General features: G+C 41.5%; 1 long non-coding RNA gene across 1 annotated transcript; it reads left to right on the top strand.

The window, feature by feature from the left end:
• Positions 1-3,388: 3,388 nt before the first annotated feature.
• On the top strand, positions 3,389-18,311 carry LOC149524349 (uncharacterized). Its single transcript, XR_016349684.1, has 4 exons — positions 3,389-4,504; positions 7,313-7,423; positions 10,185-10,359; positions 15,925-18,311. It is a non-coding gene; the product is annotated as an uncharacterized LOC149524349 (long non-coding RNA).
• The last annotated feature ends 4,474 nt before the right edge of the window (positions 18,312-22,785 follow it).

The raw sequence follows: 22,785 nt of genomic DNA on the forward strand, positions 1-22,785 counted from the left end.
ATCCCTTACAACTCGTGGAATGAGGTTTACAGGAATGTCGGACTAGCAAGCCTGTTATATTTCAAAATAACAGGTTTGCTGTGAAGACGCAGGATAGCTATTTCAGGATACTCTGGTATCCCGAAATATCATTGCAGTGTAGATGTAGCCTCAGATCCCTATGAAACAGAAAGGTGAGGAAAGGTTATTTTGGTCAGAAGGTTATATGACCTGCCCTCTCTGAACCGGTTTGACCTGTTTCCCTCTCCCCACCACCACTGTTCAAAGAACAGAGCCAAATAAGTATCATTAAGTGCCTCTTTTCTTATGCTAATTGTATTGGAGTTGTGTCTCTTCTACCCTGCTTGCTAAGAGTTAAAATCTCTGGGAGATGAATCATTTCAGACTGATGGGAGGAAGTCGCAGCCAAGAAGTGGATGGCAGAGGACAGTGACTGAGCGCCAGTGGAGAGGCATAATAAGCGGCCAGCAGGATGGTGGCAGAGGTGAGACAAATGGATAAATGGCCAGTACGGCAGTGGCAGAAAGCAGTGAGCAGGTGGATGGCAAGTGACCAGCAGAGAGAGTAAGATGCCTCCTAACCTCCCCCCCACTCAGGATGGGAGGTGAACTCTGCGGATGCACCTCTGAACTCTGGGGGTACGTCTACACTACAGCGCTAGTTCGAACTAACTTAGTTCGAATTAGTTAATTTGAACTAAGCTAATTCGAACTAACGCGTCTAGAACTAAAAACTAGTTCGAATTAGCGTTTTGCTAATTCGAACTAGCAAGTCCACATTGAGTGGACTCTGAACAGGGCTTAAGGATGGCCGGAAGCAGTGCCGGCAGGGCATAAGAGGAGGACTTAGAGCATGGAGATGCTGTCTCAGGCTAGCCGAGGGCTGCGCTTAAAGGGTCCCAACCCCCACCCCGGACAGACAGGTTTAAGGGGTGCCCCGCTTGCAAAGCAGACCTGGCTTGGAGTGCCTGGAGTGCCCACACTCGGCACATCACAGCACTCGGACATCAGCCCGGCTGCACTTGCCGCAGGCTGCCATCTGGGGAGAGGGAGCAATTGGGGGGCTGCAGGAGAGCTTCCACCCCCAGAAGCCTGCAGAGCCAGCCCAGTCCTTCCCATTGGGGGCTCGTACCCCATTCCTCCCTCACCTCCTTCCACTTACCCTTTCCTAGCCCCTCTTCTTATTGATGTACAAAATAAAGATAACGTTTCTTCCAACATTGACTCTGTCTTTATTGAACAAAACTGGGGGAGACTGGGAAAAGGAGGTGGGAGAGGGGAAAAGAAAGGCTGGGAGAGGGGAGGGCAACTAACATGATCAGGGGTTGGGAACAGGTCCCAGATGAAGAGAGGCTACAGAGACTGGGACTGTTCAGCTTAGAAAAGAGGAGACGGAGGGGGGACAGGATAGAGGTCTCTAAAAGCAGGGTTTGGGTGGAGAGGGTGCATTCAGAAAAGTTCTTCAAGAGTTCCCATAAAGAAGGACTAGAGGACACCAAAGGAAAGGAATGGGTAGCAGGCTTCAAACTAGTAAGAGAAAGTTGTTCTTCACAAAGCAAATAGTTAACCTGCGGAACTCCTTGCTGCAGGAGGCTGTGAAGGCTAGAACTGGAACAGAGTTTAAAGGGAAGTGAGATCAAGTCATGGAGGTTGGGTCCATGGAGTAGTCTTAGCCAGGGGGTAGGAGTGGTGTCCCTGCCCAAAGTTTGTGGAAGGCTGGAGAGGGATGGCATGAGACAAATGGCTTGGTCACTGTCTTCGGTCCATCCCCTCCCGGGTCCCTAGGGTTGGCCGCTGTCGGCAGACAGGCTACTGGGCTAGATGGACCTTTGGTCTGACCCAGGACGGCCATTGTAAGCTCAGGGCTCAGGGTCGGGGGTCTCAGTGGACCCCCTTGATTTTCATGCACATCTGCTCCTGGGTGGCCAGGCTGGCAGCTCTCCTGCCCTAGACGGCCACTTTCCTGTGCCTAGTGCGGAGATCGTGGACGAGGTCCACGATGTCCGCACTAGCCCAGGAAGGTGCCCACCTCTTGCGGTCCCGGGCAAGCTCCCGGGAGCCGCCAGCCTGGTCCCGGGAAGAGGGGGTGGGCTGGGGGACATCGGGTGGGTGGCTCTGTGCCGTGCCAGGTGCAGGGTCTGCTGGCTGGGTGCTGGCAGGCTTGCACCTGGCACGGGCACCGTAGCCAGCCTGTGCCCCTTTAAGGGATCCGGGGCCGGGAGGGGGGCATAGAGTTTCCCTGGTGTTGGCCAGAGTGGCCACCAGGGAAACCTGGGGAGGGCTAGCCTCCCACTAGTTCGAATTAAGGGGCTACACACCCCTTAATTCGAACTAGCTAGTTCGAACTAGGCTTAATCCTCGTAAAATGAGGTTTACCTAGTTCGAACTAAGCGCTCCGCTAGTTCGATTCAAATTCAAACTAGCGGAGCGCTAGTGTAGCACCTATTAAAGTTAGTTCGAACTAACGTCCGTTAGTTCGAACTAACTTTGTAGTGTAGACATACCCTGGGTCTGCCCTGACTAAGGACAGCAACTGTGAGTGGAGTTCAACGAAGGGTTGGGCATGTGAAGGATACATTTATAGCGTCCTCCAAATCCATGGATATCTGCTTTATATCCGCAGATATCCACCTTTGGAGATGTGAATATGGTTATCAATGTCTCATTTTTGCAGCTATCTTCTTTAACATAAGAACAGCCATACTGGGTCAGACCAACGGTCCATCTAGCCCAGTATCCTGTCTGCCGACAGTAGCCAATACCAGATATGCAAGAGGGAAGGAACACAAAAGGTAATCTTCACGTGATCCCTCTCCTGTCATCCATTTCCAGACAAACAGAGGCTATTACCATCCTGGGTAATAGCCATTGATGGACCTAACCTGCATGAATCTATCTAGCTCCTTTCTGAACCCTGTTCAAGTCCTAGTATCCACACCGATGGATGTCAGTGTTGATATCCGTGATTCATTTTGTGGATACAGATGCAGATAAAAAGTTTTGTATCTATGCGGGGCTCTAGACATTTAGGCTACGTCTACACTGCTGTGCTATTTTGGGATAACAGAGGTATCCCAAAATAGCTATTCTGCATCTTTTGAGTGCATCCGTTATTTTGAAATATAACAGGCTTGCTATTCCAACGTCCCTGTAAACCTCATTCCACAAGGAGTAAGGGACATTTTGGAATAGTGATTTATTTCAAAATAAGTGCTGTGTAGACAGTGCCAAATTTCAAAATTGACTCGAAATAAGCTACGCAATTTGCATAGACCAAATTGTGTGTCTTATTTAAAGCTATGGGCACAGTGTAGATGCTCCCTTAAATGGCTGGACTTAAGAACCTGAAAGGAAAAGCATATTGCCCAACCTACTTGGGGTGGGACTTCTACTCGTAGTTTTTGTTTATGAACTCTGTTTGTGGTGTTTTCCCAAATTAATGCCAAGTTTCTTCCTTCTCTTTTATTAAAAAATTCTTTTCTACATTCAGACTCTGTGCTTGTGAGTGGGGAAGCATTGCCTCTCAGAGGCACCCAGGGGTGCTGTGTGAATTTCCCAGGTAACTAGGTGGGAGGCTCAAGCAAGCTGTGTATTGTATGGATAGGGTGGATTTCCTATGTATTGAACCTGGCCCGGGTTGCTGTTGGCTCCCCCTGGCAGAAGACTTACAGGCGTGTCCATATTTTCTTTAATTGCTCGTGTTATAATATTAATGATTAAACATGACATTTTAAAAATTATTGTTAAGAACTAAAACTACTTCTGATAGTTTTCAGTTGCGTATGAAATTATTGAGACCAGGTTACCCTTCACATAGCAAATTCCACTAAAAAACATTAAAAGGAGACTTGCCTTCTTTGATTTTTTTTAGAGGAGCTACAATTATTTGTTTCTGAACACAACTTTGTTACTGTCTCACTGATACATAACCCACAACTTTTGCAGGTGTTGCAATTTTACCATTAAGAATATTGTTGAGTAAAAGATGATCTCCAAAACTTGTCAGATTTTGACTATAGATATTTTACTTGGACTATTTTATATCATATGCTGCAAGAGCCAAATAGAAGTTTGTTGAAAAAGCAGTAATCAGAATTAATCACAACTGTGTGCAGGAACAAAAGCATGACATCATGGAAAGACATGATCATTTACAAAGTAAGAACAGTCCTCCAGGACTTTGTTACTTTCATAGTGAAAATTAATAGTTGTGTCTCAAACTTTCCCAAGTCAGAGCTGAATCTAAAACATCCTTTTGATGTTCAGCCAAAAGTTTGATGAAATCTAGTTCTCTAGATCATCGCCTGCAATGTTTTTGTTTTAAGGTTCTTGTAGATTAAAGAACAGGAAAAAATAAAGATCTGTAAGCAGGTCTATTCCATCAATCAGAAAGTTCAAGATTTCTTGCCTCCAGGATAAGCTTCTTTGGAAATTATTACAAAATGAGCAGTAGAAGAAAAAAGAAAAGAAAAACCTCTCCATACAAGATGTGAATGTGAAAGCAGGTATGAGAGACAATTGGTAAACTTCTTACTTATACCTGGTTATTTTTACTATTTTACATTTTTATTTAAGAGTGCATTAAAAATACTAGATTGATAAGCACACTGGTGAGTAAAATAATGTTAAGCTACATGAAAAGTACTGCGCAACATAGTCAGGTAGTGCCAATGTGCCCCAGCCCTTACCTGAAATACCTTAATCAGCAGTCAGAAAGTATTGTACTATTCATTCAATTCAATTCTTATCTGCTCTGTCGATCAACATGCCCTGTGATGGTTGATTCTGACACAGATTCTCCTTCAGAAGGAACTCAAATGACACCATCGACTCCTTTGACACAGCTCTCAACTAGCAATTACTTTTACTCTCCATTACCTTAGGCCAGTGGTAGAGATGTAGCCGTGTTAGTCTGGGGTAGCTTAGGCCAGTGTTTCCCAATTTTATTAGGCTACAGAACCCTTTTAAACTCAAAATAATTTTGTGGAACCCCTAAAAACAGTCTTAGATATGGAGCTGAAAAAGTAGACCACAAATAAGTAAGGGTAATAATAAACAAATGCTAATTGAATATATTCTCACCGGTCATATTGGTTTGCAAAAATTTGCTTAAAAGCAAGTCTTCTTCAATAGATTTATCAAAATCATAACGGACAAATACAAGCAAAATTGGAAGACCCACAACATCAGAGGACTCATCTAATTGTAATGAACATGTGTCACATAAATGCAGCCAAAAATAAGCTCCTTCTCGATGACAGCAGCAAGATTGTGAATAAGACACGACAGTATTGTTTGATAGCAGCACAGCCTCAACTTTTTTACAAGACTCCTCATCCAACGTACACATTACAGTATCTTTTGCCCATGGTTTTATGAGTGATTCCCCAATTGTGTGCACTTCACCGGCGAGCGATATATGATAGCTAACTTTGTAAGACTCCCTGAGAGTGAGTACAGGGATTTATGGTGGTATATAACAAGTGATTGCACCACTGACTGACTGTGCGTGCAGCTGAGTAGTGACATCATCATCCCCACTCTCTGGTTAAGCTGGCATTCCACAGGGACACTTATCGTGGCAAACATAAACAAAGATTGTTTTCAATCAAATTCATAAATGCTTAAATATTAATTATTTTTAAATCATAAAACGCTATTGTAATGGAATTTTCTCGCAGAACCCTTATTTTCACTTTGCGAAACCCCAGGGTTCCACAGAACACCATTTGGGAAACACTGCCTTGGGCCACATGCAGAACCAATGGCCTAAGTTAGTAGGGATGGTTCCATAACTTCATCTCCAAGACCCCTCGTATTCCTGAAATCAGAATCTGGCACTTGGTAGTTTTATATTTCCTCTCATGTAAGACTAAGGATGCCACCACATCCAAGATGTGAAATAAACTGCAAGTTCTTTTCACACCCCAAGGAAAGCTTTAGCAAATGTTGTTTGTTTCGGGTTTGTTAGTTTGGGGTTTGTTTGGCTTGGGTTTGTTAGTTTGGGGGGTTGTATTAGATATAACAGTATCAAATTTCACCTTATCCTGTAAAATCAATGCAAATCCCTTATTGAAGACAATGGGCATTATTCCTTGTTTACACCACTGATATGAGAGCAACACTAACCCAATGTTTGCTTTCTTGAAGATTTGGGAACATTTGTAATTTCATAAAAAGAAACACTATTCCAATTAATTACATAATGGATTTTACATAGGAAGTTATAAACCTAGGAGTCACCTTAGCCAAAAGGCATTGTCAACAAGTTTTGGGCATTCACTAGAGGAACATGTTGACAACTCTGATTGCCAGGTTTTAATGACAGTCTTCAGCCATAATACATTCATCCAAATGTGTCCTTGTTAAATACTAGTTATACATGTCACATCTGTTCTTTATTTAGGGTTTGTTTGGTTTTTTACTAGCTGATTTTTATATATTTTAGAACATGCACTGCAGTATATGACATATTCAGGCATTAACTCTCCTGGGCCATGTTAGAAGGTACTTTAAAAAAGCATAAAGTATGAGAATTTGAAATCTGGAGTTTCTGTAATAGTGTAATAATGATGGCGATAATAATAGCAGCAGCTAGTAATGAACATTGGTTTGGCTCAAACCAAGATGAGAAACCCTTGAATAGTATTTTAAACTTTGATTCTGCTGCCTTTATTGTGTCATTGTTCCTTACCCATTATCATCTCTTGCCTCATACTTAGATGGTAGACTCTTTGAGGCAGGAAGCATCTTTTAGTTCTGTGTCAGTAGCATGTCGCACACAGAGTCCTGACTGGGGCTCCTAGGCACTACCACAATTGTAAGTCATTGAGGATTTTTGCCTGGGCAAAGGTGCAGGGCCAATGTTCCCTCTAACTTTTTCCACCTATGAGAGGAATAAATTGTGTTAAGTTCCCCAAAATATGAGCAGATGTGCACTACTAGTAGAAACACATACTGCCGGCCGTGGTGGCTGCAGGCACTCTGCTACTCAGCTGGCAGCATTTGAATCACTCCTGGGTGGCCACCCAAGCACACAGCTTACAGACAACACTGCTCAGGACTGTGCATTTTGTAACCGTGAAGGTAGAATCTGGTGAACAGCCTTGCACAGTGGTGAGCACACTCCACTTCTGTGGAACCCAACAGGGGTAGTGAGCATTCAGCACTTGTCAATGAGTACTTAGCATGATTCCACCCTGTTCTCTTTCATGATTTATTTAACTGCCTTTTGAGGAGACGTCCCACTGTGCCTTTTCCAGCACTGTTCTCTTTTGCAGTTTTTCTCTGTCGTTTTTTCCCTTATGTATCAGGACTGGAGCTGTTGCAATGTACAAACGAAAACTGCAATAAAAGAGTAGAATGGAGAAAGAGACTGAAATTTTTTCCCTGGCACAAACAAAAGGAGATGTAGCTGCAACAAGGTGAGGGAACAGCAGAGATTATGTGAGTAAATATGACAAAATATTTTGAAACTGTGGCAGAGCTGTGGCTATATAGTAGATGATATGTGACAAGGAAAACACGCACCCATGGAAAGCAACATGACTCCGGCTGTTATTGATCATTTTTAGAGCACCAAAGGGGTTAAACAACTGACGTCAAGCTCAAAATCACAGTGCGGGTTAGGCCCACAGCTGGAATAAATCAGCACTGGTGCATTAAAGAAGTCTCATTAGAACTGACTTATTGAAGTCAGTGGAGCTAAACACGTTTCCACCAACTGATAGTCTATGCATCATATTTATAAAAATCAGTGAACCTTTTTACAGTCTTCAGTCAGGCACCAAATTAAAATGCATCTTTGAATCAGGCCTCAAATTGTCTTAACTTTAAAATAGTATCTTAGGCTATGTCTACACAGCAGCATTATTTCAGAAAAACTGACGTTATTTCGAAATAAAGTGTGTTCCTAAACTGCAAGCCGTTATTTTGAAATAATGTCGAGCTGGAGGACTTCTTACTCTGACTCCTGTAACCCTCATTTCACAAGGAGTTAGGCAAGTCGAAGGAAGAGTGTTCTTCTTTCGACTTCCTGCTGTGTAGACAGCACCACAAAATGAATTCAGCTATTTTGACGTAAGCTATGCAATTAATGTAGCTCAAGTTGCGTAGCTTAATTCAACTTTTGCCCTACTGTGTAGATATGCCCTTAGATTATTAAAATTAAAGGAAATGTATGAATCTAATCTAATTTGCAATGTTAATGCTGTTTCCTTATTATACGTATTTCTTTCACCTTCAGGAACTGAAATTAGACTGCTGATGACTATTATTAATTATTGTTTGTATTATACACATACCCAGAGCCACCTAAATTGAGGAGGGTTTCATTATGCTGCAGGCTGTATAAACTTAGAATAAAACAGACTCTGTCTTCAAAGTTATTACAACCTAAGATCCTGATCTTGCAACTGACTTGACATAGGTGGAGCCCGTTGCCTTATCAGAATCCCATTGAAGTCTATGTACACAGAAGTCACCTACACTGAGAAATTTGCAGGGCAACGAAGGTGAAGAACAACGTAGAGGGACTAGTTGTGAAGAACAACGTAGAGGAACTAGTGGGAAGGTGTGATAGTAATAGGAACTCGAGGTTTGCATGTATTCCTGAAAGATACAGCTTGGATTCTTTGACAATGAAAAAGTCCTTGAAACAGTTCTACAAATTTCAAGTCATTTTTACAAAACAAAAAATTTAGAGTAATTTCATTGTAAAGGGAACAGACGGCTGCATTGTGACGTGTTGCACAGGCATCCTTTTAAAATGGAAATACTCATTCAGATGTTTCTTTAATCTTCTAGTGTGCATTGGGGGATTTATTGGATCTCTGTAATGAATACGAGCTGGAAAATCTATGCGTATGTCACTATGGCAGCCTGCCAGATAAGTTCAAAAAGCTGACTTAGTTTGTTTGACAGCAGTAATAATAATAAAAAAAAAGTCTGCAAAAACAAAAATATTGTTTTAACACAGTTAATTTACAGTTCAATTACAGTTAAGCTGCAGGCTTTATCAGAAGCTATCTGCTTAACTCCTTGTATACTAGACTAAAATTATACCTTACTACTTTATTTCTAGTACTGAAAGTGATTACATTTTATAACAGTAACAATAATGATGGCTTCCCAATACTCTGAATCAAAATCTCTTGAATAAACATTTTGCACATTACATAGTATAAATTTTCAAATACCTTTTTATGGTATCTATACTGATACACATTTCAAATTTTCTTACTAAGCTAGAACAAACATATGTGTATGTGGTATTGCTGACATGACAAACTGTAGAGCGGTCGCCACACCCTGGTCTACACTAGGGAGTTATTTTAGGGAGTTATTTTGAAATAACTCCCCTTATTTTGAAATAACAAGTGTAGCGTCCTCACAACGAAGCCTATTATTTCAAAATAATAACTTCTGCTCTCCACAAGGAATAACGCTTATTTTAGAATAGTTATTTCAAAATAGCAGAAGTGTAGATGCTCCGCTGCTGCTATTTTGAAATAACTAGTCTCCAGAGCCATTCCAAGAAATGACTCCCCTGTGCTTCCTGGGGCTGTAAGTCAAGGTAGCACATCCACATTAAGGGAGCCTGCCTCGGACTAATTTCAAGGCTTCCCTAGAGTATGGACATGCTATTTCAAAACACTTTTTTGGGGAGTTATTATTTCGAAATAAGTTATTTCAAAATAATTTCCTAGGATGCATCTACACAGCACCCGAAACTCAAAATAAAATACGCAATTTGTGCTAAGCAAATTGTGTATTTTTATTTCAATTTTATTTTGAAATAGGCTATATCAAAATTTGGCACATCTACGCGACACCAAATTTCGAAACAAAGCACTATTTTGAGCCATCCCTTAACCCTCATGCAACAAGGTTTACAAGGATGGAGAAATAGTGTTTCTGTTATTTCAAAAAATATTTCGAAATAACGGGCGCATTCCTTGGATGCAGAGTAGCTTTCAAATAAAATCAGATGTGTCCCTGGCCTCTCTTTGTCGGAGGCTGGAGAAGGATGACAGGAGACAAATCGCTTGATCATTGTCTTTGGTCCACTCCCTCTGGGGCACCTGGTGCTGGGCACTGTCGGCAGACAGGCTACTGGCCTAGATGGACCTTTGGTCTGACCCAGTACGGCTGTTCTTATGTTTTTATGTTCTTATGTCCACCCAGCTCAGTAGTGACTGCAAAGTTATCACTATTGGACAGCTGCTTAGAAAATGATTTGCTGGTGTTGATCCAGTTCCCAGAAGAGAGGAAAAAGAGCATTGAAGATGGCATTTTACTTCACAGTCCCAAGCACAACCTAAGAACAGAATGGGCAAAGGACACTAAAACCATCTGTGTCGTAAGTAAGAACCATCCACATCATGGCTGAAGATTATTGCCATTGTTTTTAGATGTTGCACCTGCCCAGTGGATAAATACAAGATTCTGAAGTGATATCAGAAAGGTACCTTTTATGAGGATTCACATACTATGGTAATGAGAGCCCTATAGTTGTCTAGATGGATGGATGTATAGATAGAGCAAGACCATGCTAAAATTATGATGATAAAACAAAGAGCAAAACAAGCAAGGAATACAATAGAGGTTTCCCAGTGATCTCCAGACATCTTTATCTGACCTACAGGAGTTTTCACATTCAGTTCTTTCATGGAGATTTATTTCATTTTCTTTATATTACCTATTTTACTGTAATTTTAAGAAAAGAGGGATTTTGTTGTTGTTGTTGTTGTTGTTGTTTTGTTGTTTTAAGGCTGAAAACCTTGAATTGTATGCTTGGTGGAATAGGATAGATTATAGATCACTTCCTTCCATTCTCTGTTGCTTAGTTTTATTAAACTTTGGGGTGAGCATCAAAATAAATATTTTGCTGTTGAGCTAGTTTTATAATTAAAAACCTGGGGGCATTTCAAAGGGAAAGTCTATTTAGACTATTTAGTCTACCTACAAAGAGACTATTTAGTCTACCTACAAATTCCTGCAGGACTATTCTTACCATGTTTTGTTCATATAAACAATTCTGATTACTAATCAGAAGACATCAAACTTTTGCCTAGCTCTTTGCAGTACAGTCTTTCAGATATCCCTGTTGACATGCTGCTGTTGCTTTGGGAATCTAGGCTTTTGAAAATACCCAAAACAAAATGTTTAGAGTGGAACAACATGTTATGCCTAACCCAAAACAGATTTGTTTCAATCTGATGAATGTTTTACAGTATGTAAATTTGGTTTGACTTCAACCAACATGAATTGGAGTTGGTTGTTGTCAGGACTATGCAGAAGAATCAAGAAGAACCTTGCTCAGCACCTAAGAAGAATCAAGACCAGCATAAGCAGCCCCTAGAAACCATTCTTTATATACAGGAATCACTACGAACTATACTTATATCATACTCTGCAGGTACAATGATGAAAGGTCATTTTCAGTTTACTTTCAGAACTTCAAAGGCAGACAAAATAATATGGCACGAGATTAGAAGATAACTTTACATATTACCTGTCTTTCACAATCTTCCATCTGGAAAATATATCAGGCCAAGTAAACAGTAAATCAAAGATGCTTTGGACTTTAGGGACTAAGTTTAATGTAATTTAATTGTAAAACAAAGATTATATATGATTCTTCTTGCTCTGTTAATTTTTCCATAGTTTATTAAATTATTGCTTTCCTCCTCCCATCCTCTAATCTGGAAAACTGAGTAGAATAAACAGAAAATACAATTACAGAATCTGGAAATCTTAACGTTTATGTGCCTCAGTGTCTATGTTTCCAATTACATGCAGCCACTGAGAAGGGATGTGCAAGAGAAAGGAGTTTATCATTTTTCAACTCTGTAGCCATCTATACTGTAATTCTCAATCCATCTAAATCTTGCAAATGGCAGCCAGAAATAGCTCTTGTTACACACCAGAGGCCTGATTCTCCTGTTATTTATATTAAAGAATAACATATTAAAGAAATAGCAGTTTCTCAAATCTAGTTGTGAGAAAATAGAATCCCTAGTCAATTCTTCCATCATTGGGAATGACTTTGGTATTCAGCAATTATTCTTTGAATTGTTTTAATTTGTTTATATGTATAAGAAACTAAATTATAATGATACAGTCTCAGTTCATGGCATTCTAAGGATTGTCAGTAAATTTCTCTTGACTCCCAAAAGTAGTTAGATAAAAGTTTTTGGTTTTGGTTTGGGGTTTTTTTTTTGTTTCTTTCTTTTTTTAAAAACAGGAGTGGAGGCATTTCTTCTGTTTTCCCAAAGGGAATTTGAAATGTCAACTGATATTTTAAAACACAGATACTCTCAACTGAAACTATAATTTAAGTTTAGAAAGAATGTGTGTTTGTTAGGAAAGGGGAGGAAGGGAAAGTGAAAACAAGGGAATGCCTTACCAGTTTAAAAATTACATATATATTACTTGTAAAACACCAAAATGTTTTCATAAGGATTGTAAGGTATTTGAGAAAATTGTTGTTGCCAAAATAAATCAATCCTTTTTTCCCCACTGCTACTTTTACACTTACATTGCTAAATTCCTTTACTTTTGAGTCAGGATCCTGGGATCTTCACCTGAAATCCTATATTTTTCCCCCTTTTAAAGTAGAAATAGCTGGTTCAATAAAAGAGAATAAGACTTTAGTACTTTTAATTAATTTTTGACCTTGACCACATTAAGGACAAGGTTCTGCCTCCCTTAAGTTAAGCAACACCCATAAGCTGACAGAGGCCAACTGGCTTCAATAGGACTCCTGGCATTGTCAACTGCTAGCCCAAGTGACTAATACGTCTACACAGCTTCCCTCTTGAGGAAGAGGAAATGCAAATGAAGTGCTCATTAGCATATGTTGCATTCTCATTTGCATGTCCTCTTCCAATGCTTTTTGCAGAAGCAGTTTTTGTGCAAAAAAACAGTGTAGACGGGTTCATTTTGGGCAAAAAAAACCTTTTCTGCAAGAACCCTTATTCCCCAAAAAAACCTTTTGTGCAAAACGGATCCATCTGCACTGCTTTTTTTGCACAAAAACCTCTTCTGCAAAAAGCATCGGAAGAGAATATGCAAATGAAGTGTGAGAATTTGCTAATGAGTGCTTCATTTGCATTGCCTCTTCCGCAAAAAAGAGGCAGTGTAGACGTAGGATAAGGGTTGCAGAACCTGTGGTTATCTGTTTCTTTTCGCTGTATTTATCTGTTTATAGAGTTGGCTCAAATATTTCCTGGAATACAAATTGTCCCACATCCATGAATGTTTATAAAACAACAAACAACAACAACAGAAGGATGCAAAACTGCTGCACCTAAATAAAAGATCCTGGCATTGCATTGGCTGCTAATGTGCCTTACTTCATTGTGGAAATGCTGACTCTCAACAGTAGCTACTGCATGTGTTTGGGGTACTTGATAACCTCAGTATAAAATGAGCAACAGACATGCAGGAAGTAAGGGATACTAAGAAATCAGCAAGTTTACTTGAATGTTTATCCTGGTGTTTGAAAGGAGTTGCAGATTGAGAGTTCATGGGTTGGTGAAAGCCATCAAACCTCCAAGTTTATGTGAGGTTTCAGGAGGTTTAGAAATCTGTAAATGTGGTACCAATAGTCCAACAAAGTATGAAGAGTGAACCAGTTTAGAAAACTATAAACCATTAATTTCACATCTGTAGCCTATAAAAAGCACAGAAATAATACTGCAGGGCAAATATAAAGAGAACATATTTACTGTTGGCCGATTTGAGTGGTTGCATATTGCACCATATAAAACAAGGGCTCAATTAACATTGTTATCAAAAAGGCTGCAATAAGATATCTCCACCAGACAAGAGCAACAGATAAAACATATGTTTTCTAATTGTTCAGTAGTATCACATAGCCCCACAGAATTAAACAGCTAAATATTCTGTTTCTCTGGGACCAGATTGTATGCCTTTAGACTCATCAACTAGAATCCTGGAGGTCAGTCAGCCTACCTGTGATGGAAGGTATTACTCCTTAGTATGATTTTGCATAACAAAATCTGAGCCCAAAAAGGGGAGATTTACACCATTTCTGTGAATCCAGCACATCATCCAGTGTGCCATGCCTGATCCTATGTTGTCATTTCTTCATTCACTGTACCTTATTACAAGGGGTGGTACTTGTAATACTTAAAACTAATGGAAAATTTCCCATTAATATTTATTCAGATTTCAAAACAAATGATTTGGTCATGTTCCTAGCATTCTTTTACAAAAGCTTCAGAGGGGTAGCCGAGTTAGTCTGTAACAGGAAAAACATAAAAATCAACAAACAGTCTAGTAGCATCTTAAAGACTAACAAAACATGTAGATGGTATCATGAGCTTTCATCGACACAACCCACTTCTTCAGATGACTGGAGTATAGGAAGTCCAGAAGTCTGTGTAGAATCTGGTGTTGGTCATCTTCCTTTCCAAGTGCAAACTAATGCTTTTTATCAGCCTCTTGTAACTATTTCGTCTTTAAGGTGCTATTAGACTATTTCCTGTTTTTTAAGTCTTTCCTGTTACAGACTAACTCGTCTACCTCTCTGAAGCTTATCTACTCATTCTCTCTTTTTTCTTCTTCCCCTTCATTTTTTTTTCCTTCTTTCCCTTATTTATTCTTGGATCTGGACTTCCTACACTCCAGTCATCTGAAGAAGTGGGTTGTACCCATGAAAGCTCATGATACCATCTACATATTTTGTTAGTCTTTAAGGTGCTTCTAGACTATTTGTAGTTTTTTAAGTTTTAACATTCTTGTGTTCTCTACCTCAGAATATTAAAAGCACGTGAGTCATGTTTTACTTATAAGAAGCCATTTTTAATTCAAATGTTCAACTATTTGCTAAATGTAAATTTAAATTAGCATATTTGATAGTAAAATTTGCAATTTCTGTTATGTTGGCTAGTTACATAAATTATATGGTATTATTTCAGTTCTGTCTTTCGTTGAAGTAATGTTTGTTTCCTCAATGGATGTTTTCTGTAATTCACCAGGAAAATGCAAACACTACTATCTTTATCCAGGTACTTCTCCCAGCCCTTTAAATTCATATAAACTTATGTAACATGGTGGCACTCACCTCCTGTCTGGCCGAGTGCATGTGCCCACACTCCCTTAGTCTGTCAGCAAAAAGGCTCTTCGGCAACTCCGCCTTCCAGCCAAGCCGCTCCCCTCTGTGAAATACTCAAAACCCCTTCCAGGGTCCACACTTAATAAAGGCCCATCTTGGTGCTCTCTGTACAGTCCCTCCATCTGTTTCCCCACTATAGATGAGAGTGATGCCTCCAGGGCTTCCCCTCCTGGAGACAGCTTCCTGACCCTCACCTCAGGGCTTTATCTCAGTCCAGCATAATTCACAATAATAGTCCACACAGAGCTCTCTGTGGGACTTCTACTCTCTCAGCCAGCCAGTCACCCCTGGTCTTCTCTCCTTCAGATCTGGACTGCAACTGAGTGCTGCTCTGCTTTGCAGCATCTTTGGTAGGCTTTCTTGGCCCCTGACTGGCCAGTTCCTCTACAAACCACTCTAGCCTCCCGGAGGACTTGTCTATGACCCTTTCTGGGGTAGGGTGTTGCAGGACCACAGGGCCTCTGGCAGGGGGCCCCAGGGCCTGGTCCACCCCATCACAACTTAGAATAACGTTATGGCTTAAATGTCAAATTAGATCCCCCTCCTCCAACTCACAATCTGGTGGTACTTGCTGGAGCTCTGAGGAGCTTTGGCTCAGTCAGTCTCTATGGTTTCAGGATTCTCTAGCAACCCCGGCAAACCAAACAGAATAGAGCATTGGGAAAGGACAGTCAGGAGGCTTGTGTTCTATTCCCAGTTCTGCTATTGATACTGAGGAAGTCACTTCGCCTTACTATGTCTTTGTTTTTCATCCCACACTTTCTCTCTCTGCCTATTTAGAGCTAATTGTTGACACTTGTTAGTAAACAAGGAGAAGAGTGATCCAGAGCTGCTTGGAACTCCAGAGGTTTCATAGAAGAGGGACCTCTCTGCCAGCATCTGTTGGTGAGCAAAGGAAAATGACTAAATGGGCCACGCTTCAGTTGCATTTCAGTTATGTGACAGTTCACATACAGTTAAGTTTTGTGTTTAGGGGCAATACAATTCTATTATCCCTACTGGGAAATGAAAAGACAAGAGAACTGCACCAAAATGTGCCTGGGATAAGGAGTCACCCTGAAAAAAGTCACGGCCAGCCACAGATGAGTAATGGTGTCTGGACCAAGCATGAGTAAGTAGCCAGCCTGGTTCCTACTTTCTACTGAGAGTGTGTCCCTACTGGCAAGGACTCTGTGAGGGTCCTTTATGCCACTGATCCCTCTTTGAAGACTCATCACAAGGCCTCAAGGCTGTGGACAGCTTTGAGAGAGTTGACAGAGCTGAGCCGAGGTGGCTTTGAGCAAGCGGATGGAGCCAAACAGAGGCAGCTTTAATGTGGCAGACAGAGATGGTGCTAAAGCAGGCAATGCTTCTGAGGTAGCTGAGGAGAGCAGCAGCAGCCTGAAGGACTCCGGTGCAGGTCTCCTACAATCAAAGGTGACATCACATCAGCTGGATCAGTATTAAAACTTCCAGAGCAGCCCAGGCAATACTGATATGCCTGAGGACTTGGACTCTACCGATGCAGGACAACAAAATGTGAGTGGGCAGCTGGAGAGGATGAAGATGACTAGGACACAGTCACTCACAATCGCAAGAGGCGGACTGAGGCTGGAACTCTTGCTAAGATATATTAATGGGCAACAAGTCCCACCTAATAGATATTGTTAATGTATTAATTACTGGCTTCCCAAGTTTTTCTGTTCTCTCTCCCCTTACACACACACACTCCTCCCAGTAAAGTTCTCTTTGTTTTAACCCCATGGACTCAGAAGTTGTGAGTGAGGAAATGCTGCCTATCAGTGTGTCTAGGGAGGTATATATATATATATATATATATAGTTTCCCAGGTTTGTGGTTGGGGGCTCCAGCTAATGTTTAAGTTTTCAGGAGGAAATTGAATCATGTCCTTTTTGCTGCCAACAGCACTTGGCAGAAGCATTACGTAATACTACTGCAAATAATAAATCCCTTTCTTTCCCCTTGCAGACTTTCAGGCTCTTTCCTAGAATCTCTGCAGAGCAACGCTCTGTGCTCAAGGGGCATCTCCATAGCCGGTCCCAGGGCTTGTTTTTCTGAGGTGCAAGGGAGTGGAGAAGGATGGGGGGTGGGGTTGCATTTGGTCCTAATTCTACCTGAGTTTACAGTTTGTGTGAATGTTTGTTCAGAACATCTTTGTGCTTGGGGATTTTCTGCTGGCAATCATATTAGCTACCTAAATTATAGAGTCATGGAGTAAGAGAAGAATTGGCTCATTCAACTGACAATTGGCCAACAGGCAGGAAACAAAGAGTAGCCATGAACTGAACTTGTTCCAACTGGAAAGATATTTCCACGGGGATTCCATGGGAATTAGTTACTAACCTCTAGCTTGTCACTATTTCCAAATCTGGATTTATCATTGGCCCCATCTTCTCCCTCTACACCCAGGCTCTGGATGACAAACATGACTTCAACAATCATCTCTATGCTGATGACTCCCAGATTTACCATCTCAGGCTATGTCTAGGCTACAGGCTTCTTATGCAAGAGAGTGTCCACACTGCAAAAGCACATAGAAAAAGCGATGCACTTTTGTGCAAGAGAGCATCCGGACTGCTCTCTCACATGTAAGCTGTGATTGCTATGGACAGAATGGCCACCGGGGCACCTGTGCTTTTTCCTCTTTCCTCTTCTTGCACAAAAAAACCCCTCCTCCCCATCCACACATGCCTTTTTGCGAAAGAACTCTTTCGCAAAAAGGAGTTATTCCTTGTAGAATGAGGAATACCTACACTGAAAAAATCCTCCGTTCTTTCATTTTACTTGTGCAAAAATGCACTTGAGGTGTGGATGCTCCATCAGTTTTTGTGCAAAAACAATTGTCTTTACATAAAAACTCTGTAGTGTAGACCTGGCCTCAGACAGTGGCTATTGCAACCTTTCTGACCTTGTCAAATGCTATCTTGCTCCACTTACACCCTCTAAAAGTTCTGCTGTAAAGATAATTTTTTCCTAGCTTATTATATTGACCATATTGCAAGCTCACTTGGTATCCCTGTGTCTAGCAAAAATTGAGGTGAGCACATGTAGGCTATATTTACACAGCAGCGTTATTTTGGAATACTGTAGTCCATGTCTGCACTACAAGAAATTGTTTTAAATAATGTTGAAATAATGTCAAGCTGGATGACTTCTTACTCTGACTCCCGTAACCTCATATCATGAGGAGTAAGGGAAGACAGAGGATGAGTGCTGTCTCTTGGACTTCCTGCTCTGTAGACAGCACCAAAAACCGAAATAAACTATTTTGACTTAAGCTACGCAATTGGCACAGCTCAAGATGTGTAGTTTATTTCAGCGTTAGCCCTGCTGTGTTGACATGCCTGTAGGCACTACCAAAATAATAATAATGAATAATGTATCCAACTGCTTGATCTGAAGACTAGAAGATGCAGTGAATAGAAAAGGGCAACAAAATCAATTTGAAGCAGCTGAAACCACCAGAGACTTCTTGATAAAGACTAGGAAAACAAATTTGAAAGGTAGTGTAAAAAGGATCTTATTTGCTAAAATATATGGCTACGTCTACACTACAAGCTTTTTTCTCAGCAAAAAATATGCTGAGGGACTCATTTGCATGAGTTGAGATCTCATTTGCATATTTTCTGCCGATCCCTTTTTTGCTAGGGTTTTTCTGCAAAAACAAGCAGAGTGGACATTTTCTTTTTATGCAAAAACTCCTTTTCCCGCAAGATTCTTATGCCCCAAAAAAGGAGGTTTACCGATCTTGCAGGGAAAGGGTTTTTTGCGCAAAAAGAAAATGTCCGCACTACTTGTTTTTGCACAAAATCCCAAGCGAAAAAACAGATCGGCAGAAAATATGCAAATGAGATCATGACTCATTCAAATGAGTCCCTCATTAGCATATTTTTTGCTGAGAAAACTCGTAGTGTAGACGTAGCTTATGAGTATAGAAAATCAATCTGGGAGCACATCAGAATTTGAATCAGGAAAAAGAAGCTTAAAAAAGTCTGAGGTGAAAACTTTGGGAGAGATGCTGAAAATATTCTCTGACTGAGGACAACTGGATTGGTCACATGTGGAGGGATAGTAGGAACATGTCTTTTATATCCAAGGCTGTGTCTAGACTACATGCCTCTGTCGGCAGAGGCATGTAGATTAGACACATAGGCAAAGGCAAATGAAGCCGCGATTTAAATGATCGTGGCTTCATTTACATTTACATGGCTGCCGCGCTGAGCCGACAAACAGCTGATCAGCTGTTTGTCGGCTCGCGCGCTAGTCTGGACGCTCCCCTGCCGACATCAAAGCCCTTTGTTGGCAGCCCCGTTATTCCTCGTGGAATGAGGTTTACCGGGGCTGCCAACAAAGGGCTTTGATGTCGACAGGGGGAACGTCCAGACTAGCACGCGAGCCGACAAACAGCAGATCAGCTGTTTGTCGGCTCAGCGCGGCAGCCATGTAAATGTAAATGAAGCCGCGATCATTTAAATCGCGGCTTCATTTGCCTTTGCCAAAACAACAAATCTACATGGCTCCGTCGACGGAGCCATGTAGTCTAGACGTACCCCAAGAGTGAACTGGGTGATCCAGACTTGTGAGTCCCTCAAAAAGAGTCAGTAAGGCCCAATATGAAAATATTGCACCTTAGGCAGCACAAACTATTGTCAAATGACGGGATAAGAAATCAACTAATGCCAGTGGCTGGCCAAACCTGTGAGCCCAGCCAGCCAGCACACTTGTTGCAAATAGCAGTCGTAACTAGTCAGTAACTGGCACAGTTTGTCACCCGCTCAAATGTTTATTGCAGAAAGAATAACCATCTGTCCTCCAGCCCCATGACAGCCCTTGGAGCCTATGTTGAGAGTAAGGGGGAAAAGTTGTTCTTAAGTGTACTCAAATTGAACACAGTCAGACATGACTGAGTACTGATTTACCCAAGCTGAGCAAAATAATCTTGACTAAGGATCTGAAACATTTAAAATGAGTGAATGTGTTTTGGAATTGCTAAACACGTTTTACGTTTTACAACATCCCATGTCTTCCTGATTCCTTTCAGACTGCTTCAGTGACAGATTCTCACTATTTGCCAGAGGAAAACTTTGGAGTTTTCAAATCAAGGACTGTTGGCCAAGATGTTGATTGTTAAAGCAATTTGGAAGCATATTGTAACAACAGATTAAGGAATGCATCCGATATACTGGAAAGTCTGTCTTAAATTGTCTAGTTTTGAAAAATCCAGGCCAGTCATCTGGGTTTGTGATGCTCTACTTCACTACACAATACATCATTTTGGGAGGAGTAGTACAAAGTTGTAGAGATCCGGATCTACAAAAGGATCCACCAATGAGGTCCATTACACTCCATGGAGTCCCATCCACCTGTGTAAAATTAGTTGGGGGTGGGGGGTCCATGAGTTGCTGTCTAATGGACACATACCCACATGATAAAACTATCATTGTGCTTGCTGCTAATTGCCACTCTTGTTTGTAGTCTCAATTGAGAGGCTATGGACTGAATGGACTATGGAAACTGAGTGATCCCTCTCATTTCAAAAAGTAATTCTTCCAGCTCAGGGTTCAGTCGTATTGATAAGAAAGTAGGAGGGATCTTCTGCTGCTGCTGCTGCTTCTACTGTAACTGATCTGTGCATTAACAGGCTTAAATGTTAATCCAGCACATTTCGTGAGCATTAAGTAATGACAAACATAATCATCATCTAGCTTTTCCAGAGTAAAGTTTTGATAACTTTTGAAGAAGTTAAGGGAAAGGACAACTAATCTATTGAAGCGTCTGCAGTTTTAAATGCCGCAGAATTTAGGCAGGGAAGTAAAACTCTGAGCGGATACAAAATTGGTATCTACATCCGCATCTGCAAAGATGATCTGAGGACCCACAGATATACAGTGGATATCTACAAATTTGCACGGTTCAAGATACAAAATTTGTATCCTCATCCATATCCGCAAAAATAAGCCACAGATATATGCTTCCAGAGGCACGGATGTAGATACCCATCAATATGAAGCAGATATACATGGATTTGCAGGGCTCTACAGGTAAGGTCTAGTTCTATGGTTCAATAAAAGGTTTCTTCAGAAACTACAGATTAAAATCCTAATGCTGAACTTCCACAAGGTGTTGAATAACAATGTTCAGTCTATCTCCTTTTACTGTCCAGCTTGCAGTAGATACAGTTACGTTTTCATTTCTATGGAGTTATTTTTACATCTGATAGACACAAAGCAGCGCTCAGTTTTATTCCTGGCATGGATTCCCCTTTTCACATTCTCCTTCCGTAGTCCAGCAAGCCAGCAGCCAACTAAACAATTTTTCATTTGTGAAATGGAATAAATAGTGTGTTCAGCAGAAAGACTTTTCTGGTTTCAAAGCCACAGATTTCTTCCAGCTGACACTAGTGGTAGAAAACCCTCTAGGTTCAATGCAGTGAATTGAGTTTGTCAGGTGCTACTTTAGATCCAAAACAGGCACTGCCCAGAACACCGTGAGAAAGCAAAAAATGTGCTAGGTTCTCCAACACCGGAATACTGTTGGCCAGGGCAGTTTTCCTAGGAGATGGGCTATGGTGCACACTAGGCCACAGCTGTGCTTGGAAATGTGGGATTCCCTGGTTTGCCTACAGCTGCTTGCACTGGTTTTCATCACTCCACTGAAATCCAGTGAGACTTAAGTGCCTAAGTCACTTTTTAGAATACAACTTCAGCTGCTAAATCACTTAGGCAATTTTGAAATTTTTATTCTATAACCCAGGGGTAGGCAAAAGGACCTCCGGTGGATCTTGCCCGCGGAGGCCCTGCTGCCCCCTTGCCCACAGGCTAATTAGGGCCCAAGGGCGGGGGAGTGCACGAAGTCTCCTCCTGCCCTGCCAGGAGCACATGGTGCTTTGAAGTGCAGCACTCTACTCGCAGGGCAGGGGGAGAGCGGAGGAGGCTTCGCGTGCTCCCCTGCTACCAGGCCAATCAGGGTCTGGAGGTGGGAGAGCTGCGTGAAGCTTCCTTCACCTTGCCCCGGCCCTGCAAGGAGCCTGTGGTACTTCAAGGTGCCATGTGCTCCTCGCAGAGCAGGAGGAGACTTCTCGCACTCCCTCGCCTGATTGGCCTAGGGGGGGCGGGGAGTGTGCCAAGGCTCTTCCAGAGCATGGATGCCTAGTGGGAAAGGGGGAAAAGGAGCTCCCCCACCCCAATCACGATCTGGTGGTGGGGTAGCCCCGCCCCTTCCTATTAGGCCCCCGCCCCTTCCTGTTTCGGCTCCACCCCTTCAAGGGTGGCCCAGGGCTATTTCAAAAATTTTTGAAGTGTCCCCCGGGGAAAAATTATTTCCCACCCCTGCTATAACCTGTACTCCTTAAAGATTTTATATGTATAAGGAATACAAAATATGTCACTTGTTTTAGGTCAATCCTGCAACATACTGTTAGCAGTGTTTGGTGTCTCCAGATCACATAGTACCTAGGCTAGAACCTCAGAAGGACCTTAAACTGCCTCCAGTTCAATAAATGTTGCTCTGGAAATTTGTTGGCGTGAGTATCTGTATGACACAAGTCCCTACACTATAAATTGCATCATTTTTTAACCAGGGCTAATTTATTTTCTATAGCATTCTTCCAACAAACAATATAATGTTTTTCTGATTTTCTTG

Source organism: Pelodiscus sinensis, chromosome 5 (assembly GCF_052426305.1).
Source record: "Pelodiscus sinensis isolate ZL-2025 chromosome 5, ASM5242630v1, whole genome shotgun sequence".
Taxonomy (NCBI): domain Eukaryota; kingdom Metazoa; phylum Chordata; order Testudines; family Trionychidae; genus Pelodiscus; species Pelodiscus sinensis.